The sequence below is a fragment of the Cynocephalus volans genome, chromosome 9, assembly GCF_027409185.1.
Source record: "Cynocephalus volans isolate mCynVol1 chromosome 9, mCynVol1.pri, whole genome shotgun sequence".
NCBI classification, from domain to species: Eukaryota; Metazoa; Chordata; class Mammalia; order Dermoptera; family Cynocephalidae; genus Cynocephalus; species Cynocephalus volans.
The window spans coordinates 136,981,197-136,996,358 of record NC_084468.1 but is presented as its reverse complement, the minus strand read 5'-3'; the positions used below and the strand labels follow the sequence as shown (position 1 = coordinate 136,996,358).

At 35.9% G+C, this 15,162-nt stretch overlaps 1 non-coding gene across 1 annotated transcript; it reads right to left on the bottom strand.

Moving 5' to 3' along the window:
• Window positions 1–12,357: 12,357 nt before the first annotated feature.
• LOC134386661 (U6 spliceosomal RNA) lies at window positions 12,358–12,464 on the bottom strand. Its single transcript, XR_010024492.1, has one exon. It is a non-coding gene; the product is annotated as a U6 spliceosomal RNA (small nuclear RNA).
• Between the last annotated feature and the right edge of the window lie 2,698 nt (window positions 12,465–15,162).

Sequence of the window (15,162 nt, the reverse complement as noted above, 5' to 3'; positions counted from 1 at the left end):
CAAAGGAAACACAAATGGAAATATTTGGTCTAAGCCCTGAATATAAAGGATTTTTAACAAAACAAAGTACAAGTTGGATATATTTTTCATGCTGAAACTCATTTTAATATCGCCCAACATCATTAGACACTTCTGCCTAGTAACAGTCAATCCCCTTGTGAATCTTGTAGGAAACTTAAGGGAGAAGAAAAATAAAGGCTGCACTGGGAAATAATCATCAGATAAATGCATTATTTCCTTTATATCTAATCTTGCAGGAACTACTCAAACCTCCCTATGGCAGCTCATTACTCATTCATTCACCTAACAAATATTTACGGAGTATCTAAAAAGTAATTCTTCAAAGCATGGAGGTCACAAGCACAAATAATAGAAACTGTGTCTGACCCTAAGCTCATGCAGCTCTCAGGCTGGTGGGACAGAGGAGCATTAATCACTCAAAAGGTGAGTGAGCACATAATTACCTGAGGTGGCCCCATTAAAAGTCCTAGGAGAGCATGGATCAAAGAATCCTTATGTAATCTGTAGGGTCAAGGAAAGGTAACCAAAAAAATGAGAAGGGAGCTCTTTGAGGAGTCAGGTTTGAGTATACAGTGGAAAAGAAGGAAGAAAATTCTAGGCAGATGTAACCAGCAAATGCAAAGGCCCTGAGGAAGGAGAGAGCGTGGTGTATTCGGGGTGCAGAAAGACGACCCAGCGACTGAGTGCAGAGCGCAAGGGTGAAGGTGAGGAAGAAGATTAAAGAGGTAGGCAGGACCACATCAGATGGGGATTTTGGGATTAGGCGTTGGAATATTTAAAAACTTCCTGGGCGATACTAAGGTACAGCAAGCTTCTAGAACCAGAGAGAACCACTACATTTGATCATATCTTTTTTTCTTCTCAACCAAGTTAGCATTTATTAATTTAATATATGACTATTTTTATGAACAGCAAAATCACATATCGATTAAATTCAATGAAAAAACTGGTCACTGTAACTTGGAATCTAGACCTGGGTCTCTGAGAACAAGGGCATTGGAGATAGAAGCAATACAATATCAGATCCGTGTTTTGAAAAGATCACTAACTTCAGTGTGGAGAATGACTTTGAGGGGCCGAGAGTGTGGGAACCCAGTTAGGAAGTGACAGCAGTAGTCTAGGAAAGACATGAGATCTGCTCTCTCTGTACTTTGGCTTTCTTATCTATAAAGCACAGGGGGCTGGACTGGACCATCCCCAAGGACCCTTTCAGCAAAGGGTGGCATTTTTGTTGGAGAAGGACGTATTATAAGCACAGAGCACATCCCCAAGTGGTAAAATGAAAGCTTGAGGTACTCAAGAGATAGGTTCCCTCTATGATTCCTGCCTGCATCAAATATGCTATAATAACTCTTCTTTAAAAAAAAAAAAAAGCATTGACCCCATATCTTCTACTACAGACTGACACTTTTTTTCTGCTTCCTATTTCAGCAAAACTATTTGTGATAGAGCCTTCCCCATAATTACAGGTTGATGGGCTCCATATTACCTCTGAGGTTTGTGAAAATAGCATGCTTGACTGTAAAAGAAAATATCCTGGGTTTAAATTCTTAATAAGGACAAAATAAAAGTTTTAAGACTTTTTTTTTTTCTGAAGTTTTGCTCCTACCCAAAATTATATACCTGAACATTTTTATTCACAAAAATATGCCTTATTTATCTTTGTTCTCCCTTCTCTAGGCAACATCCATAACAGGGCTTTGTAGACAATAGGTGTACAAAAGAGAAGTGTTGCACAAATGAATGAACAGAGGATTATTTATAGATGTTTTTCCCTTGCAGTGTCTTTTCCTGATGAAATTTCACCCCTGATTTTTTTAATGATTTTATTACTCTGTGGCCTGATCAGCAGCTGATCAATATATGTTTGCCACAAGATATGATTCAGACATGGCTCTAATATCCCTTCAGTAATGAGTACCTACTGTGTGCAGACACTATTCTAAGGCCTGAGGATACAAAACTTAAAGACAAATTAAATCTGACTTCATGAAGTTTTCATTCTAGTGGGGAAGAAAAACAAAAAATAAGTAAATATAGCATTGCATCAAATAATGTCAGGTAGAAATAAGAGTTAATAAAAGCAAAGTAAAACTTTATATAGTTTTAGAATTAATACTACCCTCTTCTGGATAACATTTTCAGAGGCTGGAGAGATCTATTAGATCGGTGATAGCCAGGGAAGTCTCTAAGGAAAGGCATGGAAGAATGAGAAAAATTAAATCAGGCCTATTATCAAAGAGTTGAGTGGGGTGAGGGATAAAATCATGTAAACATCTGAGAAAGAATATCAAGTCACCAGCAGTAGCAGGTAAAAAGGACGTGGTAGGGGAGCAGCTTTGTACTCTCAAGGAATGTCAAGGAAACCCACATAGATGGAACAGATGAGAAGTTAGAGAGGTCAGCGGGTATCAGACTGTGTAAGAATGTGCCTCATAGCAAAAATTTTTGTTTTATTTTGAAGGACTAAAAATAAGATTGACAGCATTTCATTTTCATAAGAAGCACAAAGGCTGCTGGTTGTAAATTAGGCTTTCGGGAGAACAAAGGGGGAAACAGGAAGACTGGTGAAAATGTTATTGCAGTCTTCAAGTGAGAGATGGTGGTGGTGCAGAATTTTTTCATGGAAATGGAGAAGGCAAGGCATGGTGCCATGCAGGATATATTGTAAAAATTGAGCCAAAAGATTATCTGGATGTTGAGTGTGAAAGAAAGAGAGGATTAGAGAATGACTCCAATATTTGTAAGTGAAAGTCCTATCATTGACTAAAATGGGGATTCTGGGGGAAGATATAGGTATATGGGCTGATATATGAAGAACTCATTTTGGGGACATGTTAAAGTTGGGATGCTGCTATAACCTGAATGTGTCCCCCAAGATTTATGTGTTGGAAACTTAATCTCCAATGCAACTGTGTTGGGAGGTATTTAGGTCATAAGAGCTCTTCCCTTGTAAATAGACTATTGCCATTATAAAAGAGCTTGTGAAGGCAGTTTGGCCTCTCTTGCCCTTCCACCTTCAACCATGTGAAGATGCATAAGAAGGCCCTCACAAGATGCCAGCACCTTAATCCTGAATATCCAAGCTTCCAAAACTGTGAGAAAACAAATTTCTGTTCTTTGTAAATTATGGTGTTTGTGGTATTCTGTAACAGCAGCACAAAATAGACCAGGACAGAAATTGGTGCCAGAGGAGTGTAGTGTTGCTATAACAAATACCTAAAAATGTAAAAGCAGCTTTGGAGCTGGGTAATGGGTAGAGGCTGGAACAGTAAACACTAGGAAAAGCTGGTAAGCCATGAACAGAGCATTAAAGACAATTGTGGTGAGGGCTCAGAAGGAGAGAAGAGCCATAGAGAACACTTCATTCTTCTTAGAGATTACTTAATTGAACATGAACAGAATGTTGGTCATGAACAGAATATTGGTAAAAATATGGACAATAAAGAACATTTTGATGAGGTCTTAGACAGAAATGAGAAATAAGATATTGGAAACTGAAGGAAAGGCCATACTTGTCATAAAGTGGCAAATAATTTGGTTGAATTATGTCCATGTCCTAGGACTTTATGGAAGGCAGAACTTAAGAGTGATGAACTAGGATATTTGGCAGAAGAAATCTCTAAAAAGCACAATGTTCAGGGTGCTACATGGCTATTCTTAATTGCTTACAGCAAAATGTGAGAAGAGAGAAACAATTTGAAGATGGAATTTATAATCAAAAAGGAAGCAGAATGTAAAAATTTGGAAATTTTTACATGTAAAGAATAAAAATGTGGGCCGAGCCCGTGGCCCACTCGGGAGAGTGCTGCGCTGGGAGCACGGCGACGCTCCCGCCGCGGGTTCGGATCCTATATAGGACTGGCCGGTGCACTCACTGGCTGAGTGCCGGTCACAAAAAAGACAAAAAAAAAAAGAATAAAAATGTGTGTTTAGGAAAGAAAACCAGGGGTGTAGCCAAGCAACCATTAGATAAGGAGATTAGTATAAGTAGAAGAAAGCCAGATGCTATGCATCAAGGCAATGAGAGAGTGACCCCAAAGGCATTTTGGAGATCTCTGGAGATTTTCCATGCCCATAACAGTCCCAGTGTTCCAGGGCCTTGAAAGCAGAACAATCTCAAGGGAAGGGCCCAGGTCATCTGTGGGACTTTGGGGCTTGCCACCCAAGGTTGGCTCAGGTCTCTGCTCCTGCATTCTGGTGCAGAATTCTTTGGACACACTGGCTGTGTTTCAAGTGGGCATGGATGCAGCTCAGGCCACCACTCTAGAAAGCAAAAATGAAACTTGACAGAGTCCATGTGGTACTAACTCTGCAGGCATGAAAAATACAAGAGCTGTGGAAGAATAGCTGCCTTTACCCAGATTTCAAAGGGTGTCCTGACATCCTCGGGGCCCAGGCAGAGAACTACCACAGAGGCAAGGCCACAACAGAGAGCCCATACTATGGCAATGCTTAGTAGAGCCATGGGAGTGGGGCCACCCCAAAGACCCCAGAACTGTAGAGCCACCAGCATGTAGCACTAGCCTGGGAAGGCTGCAGGCATATGGTTTCAATGCATGAGAGCTGAAGCATGGGCTACATGAAAGCAGCAAAGCCATGGGAGCAGGGCTGCCTATAGGTTTGGGGCCCAACCCCACCCCAGTGTTTCCAGGAAGTGGGACATAGAGTCAAAGAAGATTATTCTCAGCCTTAAGATTTAATGTTGTTTGCCCTATAGGGTTTTGGACTTACTTAGGACCTATTACCTAATACTTCTTACCTAGTTATTTCTTTTAGGATAGGAATGTTAATCTTATGCCTGTCCCACCATTATAAATTGGAAATACATAACTTGTTTGATTTCACAGACTCACAGCTGGAGGAAAATTTGCCACAGGATAAATTGTGCTTTGAGTCTTACCCACATCTGATTTAGATGGTATCTAGATGAGACTCTGGACTTTAGACTTCTGAACTGGTGGTGGAATGAGTTAAGATTTGGGGGGATATTGGGGTGGAATTAATATGTTTTGCATGTGAAAAGAACATGAATTTGGGGGGTCAGGGGTAGGTCACTATGGTTTGAATGTGTCCCGCAAATTTCATGTGTTAGAAACTTCATTCCCTATACAACAGTGTTGCAAGGTGGGGTCTTTTGGGAGGTGTTTAGGTGATGAAGGTTCTGCTGTCATGAGTAGATTAATGTCGTTACAAAGGGATTGACAAAGGGAGTGTGGTCCCTTTTGCCCTTCCACTTTCTGCCATGTGAGGACACAACATTCAAGGTGCCATCTTGGAAGCTGAGACCAGATCCTCAGCAGAGAGGAAATGTGCAACACCTTGATCTTGGACTTCCCAGTCCATAGAACTGTGAGAAATAAATTTCTGTGTTTTATAAATTACCCAGTCGCGGGTATTCTGTTATAGCAGCACCAACAGACTAAGACAGATGCTTATTGTACAGTCAAGTGGAGATGTTGAGAAAGCAGTTCAATATTTTAGTCTAGAGTATAGGAGAAAGATTAAAACCTAAGATACATATTGTTCAGTATATGTTTTAAACACTGATGGTATTTAAAGTCATGAGACTGGATGAGGTTATTAGGAAGTGAGCATATTTAGAGTACTGTCACTAGTACTGATTAAGTCTGATTTCTCGGTCCTGGGGCCCTCCAATATTTAGAAATCAAAGAGAGGATGTAAAGCAAAAGGAAAAATATATACAACCACTGAAAAGGTCTGGACGGTGTTACAGGTGGAGAATAGGCAAATAGGATGCCCCAGAATCCATATGAAGAAAGCATTTCAAGAATGAAGGATGCAAATGCTATTAAGTGCTCCAGAGAGATGAGGGCTATGAATCAACCCTGGATCTCGTAATGTGAAGGTCATTGCTTATCTGCATAAGAGCAGTTTTACTGGATTGGAAGACAAACTGTTTTCCTCCAATTATAACCTTCACCTTTGCTTTGATTACAATTTCAAACTGTATGCAGAATTTTAGGACTTGGTATAAATACTCTAAATGTTTATATTGAAGACAAAGCCCGAAAATAAAATTTAAATTTTACAAGACAAGCCTTGATCAACAGGCTTCAAATTGCCAGAGTTCTGTAATGACTCTTCTTTCAAAATGCTAAAGATTTAGAAAGCAGAGCCCACTTTTATTTTTCTATTGTCCCCTAATTTATTACCAGAAAGCATTATCTCAACCTTGAGAATGAGAAGTAAAAAGAAGTAAATTTTTAAAAAAGAGAAATCTATACTTAACCTACATAATGTTTTTCATCAAGACTTGTCAGAAAAACAAATTTTAAAAGTGTATAAAGCAATTCAATTAAAGTTTCTCTCTATTTCAAGAAAACATTAAACTAGAAACAAAGCTATATAATTTATAATATAACAAATATCTTTATCTTTATGGTTACTTATATTTTTAAAGAATACTCTATATGTGATGATCTTAAAACTAGAATATTACAAGAGTTATTTGTATACTTTAACATAATTGGGTTTGCATCATATAGTTTAGATTATATTCTTAAATAATGCATAAGAACTTCAGCAACACTTCTGAATTTTTCTGTTTTTACTAGAATGATACATGAAATAAAATGTTCATGTCATCAGTAATCACAAGAATGCTTTTTTAAAAGACAAAATGTCAAAATCAATTATCCTTATCTCAAGCAAAAATAGAATGTTAGAAAATCTTTATTTTGTTTTCAATTCATAGTTTCAAATATGCAAAAAAATTACATAATGAAGCATAGTGCAAATATATAATCTACAATTTAAAACACAATAATGAATAACTACTTAGATAAAGTTTATCATCCAGAAGTGGTAAGTAACTTAAACCTTATTTTATAAATATTTAGTTTTCATATATTCCCAGCTGAAAATATTGCTATTGGTGTCTACTTTTATGTGTGGCTCTGACTTTTAGAGCCATTTTAAAAGAAAATAAGCAATATGTCTTCCATTTTAAATATAGGCCATATCAAATAGAATTCTGTTACATCCAGGTCTCATTTATGGAAGTATCTTTCTTTGTGTTATATAGAATCTTGAAAAACTAAGTTCATACACAGTAATACATTGCTTAAACATTAGACTCATTTAGATAGACAAATGAAAAAAAATCCACCTCTATCACATTGTGTGGTCATTGTTTCGCATATCTATTCACACAAAACCAAGATTTTATACACAATGAAAATCACCTGAAATGTTGAATTAGTGATAATATACTTTATACTTCCTACCTATTTACCTACATCTGCCCAATAAAATTTTATCACAGATTTTTTAAAAGCTCAGAAAGAACAGAAACAGAAGAAAAAATTTAAAAATAATTTTAAAAGCTCAGAAAGATAATGTTCTATTTATTTAAATTGTATTGTTTGAATACATATGTACCTAGAGCTATTTCATCCCTGTGACTGCATAAAGCAGGATATAATACCAATCCTTCAGTTAGTTTAAAATTTGTTTAGACAGACTATTGCTTCTAATGAGATCATGTGTGCAATGGGAAGCTAGCGCGAGGTAATGGCAAACTGGATAAGCTATAAGAGTTACACTTTTAAACCTATAAGAATGACACTTTTAAAGATATGAGAGTTACAGAAGCAAGGAGAAGATGAACTAAAATTCCAGAAACAGAAGAGCCCTTCCAATGTGAGCTGAGATCACTAGGCATTTTCTCTTCTAGGGCTCTTGTCAAGCTTTGGTAAGGGCTGGAGATGAACCTGATTTAGGCAGAGGGGCTTTACTAAGGAAAAGAGAAGACAGTAGAGGTTTGATGGATTTCTAGATTGGCATGACAAATTGAAATTTGAAGCACATACAAACACAGACCTCTTTTTATCCACAAAATATTTGCTGAGTTTTTGGCTAGTGGGGATGCTGAAATGCTGCGGCAGAAAAACAAAATGAAATATCTCTAGTCTCATGATGCTTAGAGAGTACAGTGGGTAGATTCTAAGGAAGCCCCCTTCACCCCCATCTTTTGGTATTCATGCCCTTGTGCAATCCCTTCCCCTTGAGTGTGGATAGAAATTGTGACTTGCTTCTAACCAATGGAACATGGCAAAGATGATGAGATGTCACGTCCATGATTATGCTACATAATATTTTAACACTTCTCTTGCTAGAGTGCTCTCTCCCTTGCTGACTTTGAGGAAGCAAGCAGGCGTGTTGAGAAGGCCCATATGACAAGAAACTGAGGGTAGCCACTGGCCAACAACTAGCTGGGTGCTGAATGCAACTTTAGGCTGACAGCCAACAAGAATTGGGGCCTTCAATCTGACATCCAGCAAGGTTCTCATCTCAGGCAGCAACCTCATGACCTTAAAAGTGGATTCTTCCCAAGGTGAGTCTCGAAATGAGAATCCACATTTGGCTAAAACCCTGATTATCACCTTGCAGAGGAGCTAGCTAAGCCATGCACAAACTCCTGACTGAAACACTGTGAGATAATAAATGTGTGCTATTTTAAGCTGCTAAGTCTGTAGTAACTTGTTTTATAGACATAGAAAACCAATACAGGAGATAAAGTGTAATAGAGAAAGCAGTCCTGCTCTAAGAAAAAAGAAACTGGAGGAAGAGGAAAAAACAGTCTAATCAAAATTTCAGCCAAGACTCAACTCTGATCAATCCCTAATTGGATTAACATGAACAGCCCTTCTTCCTATCTGCCCAACAGCATAGAAAGCATATTATCTCTGGGAGACAGAATTGCCTTTAGCATCTACTAATTCTTTTATTAAAAATTCCTTGCCTATAATAAAAAATTCTGAAAAAGGCAAAGAGGTAGGAAAATGTGCCCAATAGTCAAGAGCAAACTAAACAATAAAAACAGACCCATAGATAAACCAGGGATTGTACATAGCAGATTTTTCTCCCTTAGCCTTTTGATGTGATGGATTAAATTAACTGATTTTCGAATATTGACCCAGCCTCACATATGTGGGATAAATCCTGCTTTGTTGCAGTGTATAATTTTTTTTATAAACTGTTGAATTTAATATGCTAATATTTTGTTGAAGATTTTTTGCATCTATATTCATGAGAGATATTGGTCTGTAGTTTTCTTGTAATACCTTTTTCTGGTTTTGGTATTAGGATGATGCTTGCCTCATAAAATGAGTTATGAAGTATGCCCTCTACTTTTATCTTCTGAAAGAAATTGTAGAGAATTAATACAATTTATTTCTTAAATATTTGGTAGGATTCACCAGTGAACCCATCTGGGAATGCTACTTTCTGTTTCAGAAGGTTATTAATTAATGATTCAATTTCTTTAATACAGATAGGCCTATTTTGACTATCTATTTCTTCCTGTGTGAGTTTTTGTCAAGTGTGTCTTTTCAAGAAATTTATCCATTTCATCAGGTTATCAAATTTGTAGGCATATAGTTATTAATAATATTCCTTTATTATCCTTTTGTTTATTGTTTGCCTAATAAATTAATACATATTTACATTTTTATGGATCAAACATCTGGTGTTTAAACATAAGTATACATATATACACATAGAGAGAGAGAGAGAGAGAGATAAAATACATGCATATGTTCCTTGCCACCTCTGCCCCAACCTCTGGTAGCCATTATTCTACCCTCTACATTTATGAGAACAACTTTTAAAATTTTTTTTCAATTCCATATATGAGTGATATCATGCAGTATTTGTCTATTTGTGCCTGACTTAGTTCACTTAACATGATGATTTCCAGTTCCACCCATGTTATTGCAGATGATAGGATATCACTTTTTTTTAATAGCTGAGTAGTATTCCATTGTGTATATATACCAGTTTTTTTTTTTTTTATCAATTCATCCATTGAAGGACATTTAGGTTGATTCCATCTCTTGCCTATTGTGAATAGTGCTGTGATGAACATGGGATAGCAGGTGTGTTTTTTTGATATATTGAGTTCATATATACCCAGTAGTGGGATAGCTGTGTGCACAGAATCTGTGGTAATGTCTCCTCTTTCATTTATGATACAAGGGTACTTCAAAACGTTAATGAAAAAAATAGAATTAAAAGAAAATACAAATCTTTCCATGAACTTTTTGAAGACCCTTTGTATTTGTAATTTGTGTCATTTTTTTTTTCTTTTTAGTTAGCCTGTCTAGAGGTTTTTGGTTTTAATGATCTTTTTAAGGAGCCAGTTTTAGATTTTGTTGATTTTCTGTACTGAATTCTTGATCTCAATTCCACTAACTTATGCCCTAATTTTTATTCTTTTTGTATACTTACTTTGGATCTGATATTCTCTTTTCTTAGTTTCCTGAGGAAGAAGCTTAGATTATTGATTTTTTGTGTTTCTATTTTTCTCATATATTCATTGAATGCTATAAATTTCCATCTATACACTGCTTCTGTGGTATCCTACAAATTTTGACAAAGTTGTATTTTACTTTCCATTTAGTTTAAAGTATTTTTTTAATATCCCTTGAGGCTTTTCTTTGAGCTATGAGTTGAGAAGTGCGTGGCCAAGTATTTTAGGATTTTCCAGCTATCATTCTGTTATTGATCTCTAGTTTAATTCTATTGTGGTGTGAGATCAGACATTGTTATGATTTTTATTTTTTAAATTTGTTTAAGGTGTGCTTTATGGCCCAGAATGTAGTCTATCTTGATGATATGGCATGTGAGCTTCAGAAGCAGTAAAGTCACTTGTTGTTGGATGAAGTCGCCTGTTTTGATGACAAGTACATCCAGTTGATTGATGTTACCATTGAGTTCAACTATGTCTTGCTGATTTTCCATCTGCTAAATATGTCCATTTCTGAAAGAGAGGTAGAGTCTCTAATTCTAATAGTTGATTCATCTATTTGTCCTTGAAGTTCTATCGGGTTTTGCCTCATGTATTTGACACTCTGTCACTAGGCACATAAACAGAATTGTTATATCTTCCTGAAGTATTGATCCTTTTATTATTATGTAAGCCTCCTTTATCTCTGCTCTGTCTGAAATCGATATAGCTACCCCCATTTTCTTTTGATTAGTGTTAGCATGGTATATCTTTCTTCATCCATTTACTTTTAATCTATATGTGTCTTTATATTTAAAGTGGATTTCTTGTAGACAACATATTATTGGGTCTTGTTTTTATAATTAACTCTGACAATCCCTGTCTTTAATTAGTGTATTTAGACGACTGATCAAAGTGATTACTGATATAGTCAGATTAATATCTACCAAATTTGCTACTGTTTTCTGTTTGTTGCCCTTGTTATTTGTTCCTATTTTTGTCTTCTATACATTTTCTGTCTTTTGTAGTTTTAACTGAGCATTTTATATAATTCCATTTTCTCTCCTTTCTTGCATATTGATTATATTTTGTTTGTTTGTTTCTTACCTCACTTAGCAATTGCCCTAGAGTTTGCAGTATACATTTACAACTAATCCAAATCCATTTTCACATAACACTACCACTTCACAGGTAGTGCAAGTACCTCAGAATAATATAATATTCATAATTCCTACCTTCTATACCTTGTACCTTTGCCGTCATTCATTTCACTTATAATTAAATACATTGTTGTTATCATTATTTTGAACTAACTGTTTCTGTTCCATTAATTAAGAATAAGAAAAATAAAAGCTGTTATTTTACTGGCACTTATTCAGTCCCTGATATTCTTCCTTTCTTTATGTAGATCTGAGTTTTGGTTCTTTTACTCTCTCTGAATAACTTCTAATATTTCTTGACAGGCAGGTCTACTGGCAACAAATTTCCTTAATTTTTGTTTGTCTGAGAAAGTCTTTATTTCTCCTTCACTATTGAAGGATAACCTCACAGGGTACAGAATTCTAGGTTAGTAGTTTCTTTATCTCACTCAACACTTGAAATATTTTATGCTATTCTCTCCTTCCTTACTTGATTTCTAAGAATAAGTCAAATACAATTGTTATCTTTACTTACCTATGTGTTTGGGATTTTTTATGGTGAATTACACCTTTTGTAGTTGTCCCACACTTCTTGGACATTCTATTCTGTTTTGGAGTCAGAGAATTTAGTCTTTCTCCTCTTTTCGAATTTTTTGTTTCTACTGTCATATCCTCAAGCTCAAAGATTCTTTCCTCAGCCATATCCTGTCTACTAGTGATCCCACCCAAGGAATTCATTATTTCTGTTATAGTGTTTTTGATTTCTCACATTTTTTAATTCTTTCTTAGAGTTTCCATCTCCCTGTTTACATTATCCATATGTCTTGCATGTTGTCTACTTCTTCCATTAGAGCCCTTAGCATATTAATCATTCTTATTTTATTTTATTATTTTTTAATACAAAAATCTTTTATTCTCTCTATGTTAGAGATGAGTCAATATTTTAAAAATATGGAATGCTTCACAAATTTGTGAGTCATCCTTGTATAAGAGCAGTGCTAATCTTCTCTGTATTGTTCCAATTTTAGTATATGTGCTGCTGAAGCAAGCACAGGTTTTTTTTTTAATTCTTGGTCTGATAAATCTAACATTCCTGTCTTATGAGGCTCTAGTTCTAATTCTTGTTCAGTTTCTTCATACTGTGTTTTTTTGCCTTTCATCATGCCTTGTAATTTTTTGCTGAAAGATGAACATGTTGTAATGGGTAAAAAGAATTTCAGAAAATAGGCCTTTAACATGTAGTGGTAACCTTCAGGGGTGGGGGAAGCATTCTACAGTCCTATAATTAGGTCTCAGTTTGTTGGTGAGTCTGTGCCCCTGGACTATGAACTTCATGAGTGCTTCTGGATTTGGGATTTGTTTGTTTGTTTGTTTGTTTGTTTGTTTGTTTGTTTGTTTTCCATTTTAGGTAGGACATGATGGCTAAAGGGGGCTGGAGTTGAGTACTCCCTTTCTCCCAGGCAAGTTAGGCTCTGATAAAACCCCGCAAGTAGGCTCTGGCAAAACAGTTTTCAATGAGACCAGGTCTTGTTAAGAACAGAATAATGTGGTGCATTTCAAAATGTTTCCTTTCCCCTTTCCCCTGCTGGAAGCACAAGGGTATTTTTCTGATATTCTGATATTTTTTTCCAACAAGGGTTGGACTCCTGGAGGTAAAACTCACAAAAGTGTGGAGCTCCCCAACCCTGGTAACTGGATGCCCTGAAGTTTTTAACTCTCAGACATGTCCACAGTAAGCCTTCAGCAATTTGTCAATTATAACTCAGGTTTTCCTACCCTGGCACTAGTTCCATGGAGGTTTCTGCTCATGGGTTTTTCTCACATCAGTTGTGTTCTCTGTATCCACCTGTCTGTCTCTCCAGTTTTAAAGGCCTATCTATGATCTCTCTTCTCTAATGAATCTAACAAGATTTCTTGATTTTTCAGTTTGTTCAGTTTTTTACTTGTTAGAATAAAGTGTTGTTTTTTTAAGATCCTTACATACTGTACTAGAAACCAGACGACCTGGGCTACCAATTTAAACATAGTACATTGCTCTTTATTTCTAAAATGTCCATAGTAACCTCAAATAACTATCTCAAATTCTTAGAAAATAGCTTTGAAGGGCACCAAGTACTACATAAACATAAGGCAATTATTGTTTAAATTAATGGCATATTGAACTATCATAATTTCAATACATTGTACATGCAGAAACTTTGAGCAACTTCGTTTCCTTAAAATATTAGGTTATGCCTATTTTATCAGATTTTCCTTCGTTTTGCAAAACAAATTAACTGCATCCAGTTTAATTGACCATTAAAACAATGTTACCTGAACATTTTAGCATATTATGTACTTCTCAGACCAATGAATCATCTGTTTACCTTAAAATGCTTTGAAGTTTCCTCAAATTTAAAACTTTCATTTTCTTGTGCAAGTGATAACTCACACCCTAATCAAAGAATCACCACCCACAAAAAAGAATTGAAATTCAATGTTATAAAACTGAACTTAGTAACCCAAAGACAGACCATCTAAGCAGAGGACCAATGAATTCTTTGCTGAATCTTGATATTAAAGTCTCAACATAAAGAACTTTTTAGAGAAAAAACAATTGATATTAAAAATTCAACAAGTGAAATGGAAAGGAAATCTTATAAACAATGTTTTGTGAGACTCATGAGCTAGAACAGATGATTTCTCCAAATTATTACAATTCCCCTGATTTTCTACAAGCTATTTTCTTAACTGCTTTTATAATGTTAGCTACTTCAAACTTGTATGCACTACTTAAGTAGGAAAAAAAGGTAAGGGAAGTTAATTTGTTTTCTGTCTGCCTTATCTAAAACATTGAAGTTTCCATTCTCCTATTCTGAATCTTTGCTTTATAAGATAGGGATGAGAATACTTGTATCTCTTCCTCTCAAAATGAGTTCTTTCAACAAATCAGAGTGTTTGCTGAGTACCATGGGAGGCACATTGTCTACTAAGGTTTATAGAGTACCAGCATTCAACATTTTCACAAGTACTTGGTGAGTATTATAGGGAACATGCTATTTCCTAAGGTTTACAGGATGTAAGTATGGTTCCTACTTCCAAGGTGTTTATAACGTGCTATGCTTAGGTAATCTGTTTTAGCATCTGTATCTACAGTGTGAGAAGACTATGAAGGTTCTGGCAAAGAGCTTCAGAGTGGGCTAATAAATCTAAAAATATGAAAACTATATATAATATCCTTTAAAATAGAATTTTACTTGGCACAATTCCTAACAATCTTGCCATCTGGTAGCTGGACCTAAAAAGGATTCTAACCTAATGATAAATTTCTAAATATAGGAATTAAGCTACATTTATTATTCAGTGGCAAATGCACTCAAAACAGTGACATTCTGGGAGCACTTTCAGTTTATTATCATAATTATGATCTTTTTAATCCCACTTTATAGGACTAGAGATCAAAAGAGTGAAGGTAGAATAGACTAGACTATAATAAAATAGAATAAAATTATAGAAATCATCAACATCATTTTGTAGAACAGCTGCACATATTAGTTGACTTAACAAACAAAAGTCTCCCGAAGAGTGAATGAAAAGCCAGCCAAGCTCCTGACTCCTAGTCCACTCTCTGTCTTTGAAGCAGACCAAATTTTGAACAGTGAATTTGTGGGAGGAAATGGTAAGTCACATGAGAGTCCAAAACACCACTGCAATGCCAGAGTGAGGCTGGTGATAGCAGTAAGTAAAAATTGAGAGATCGCTACTAATAGC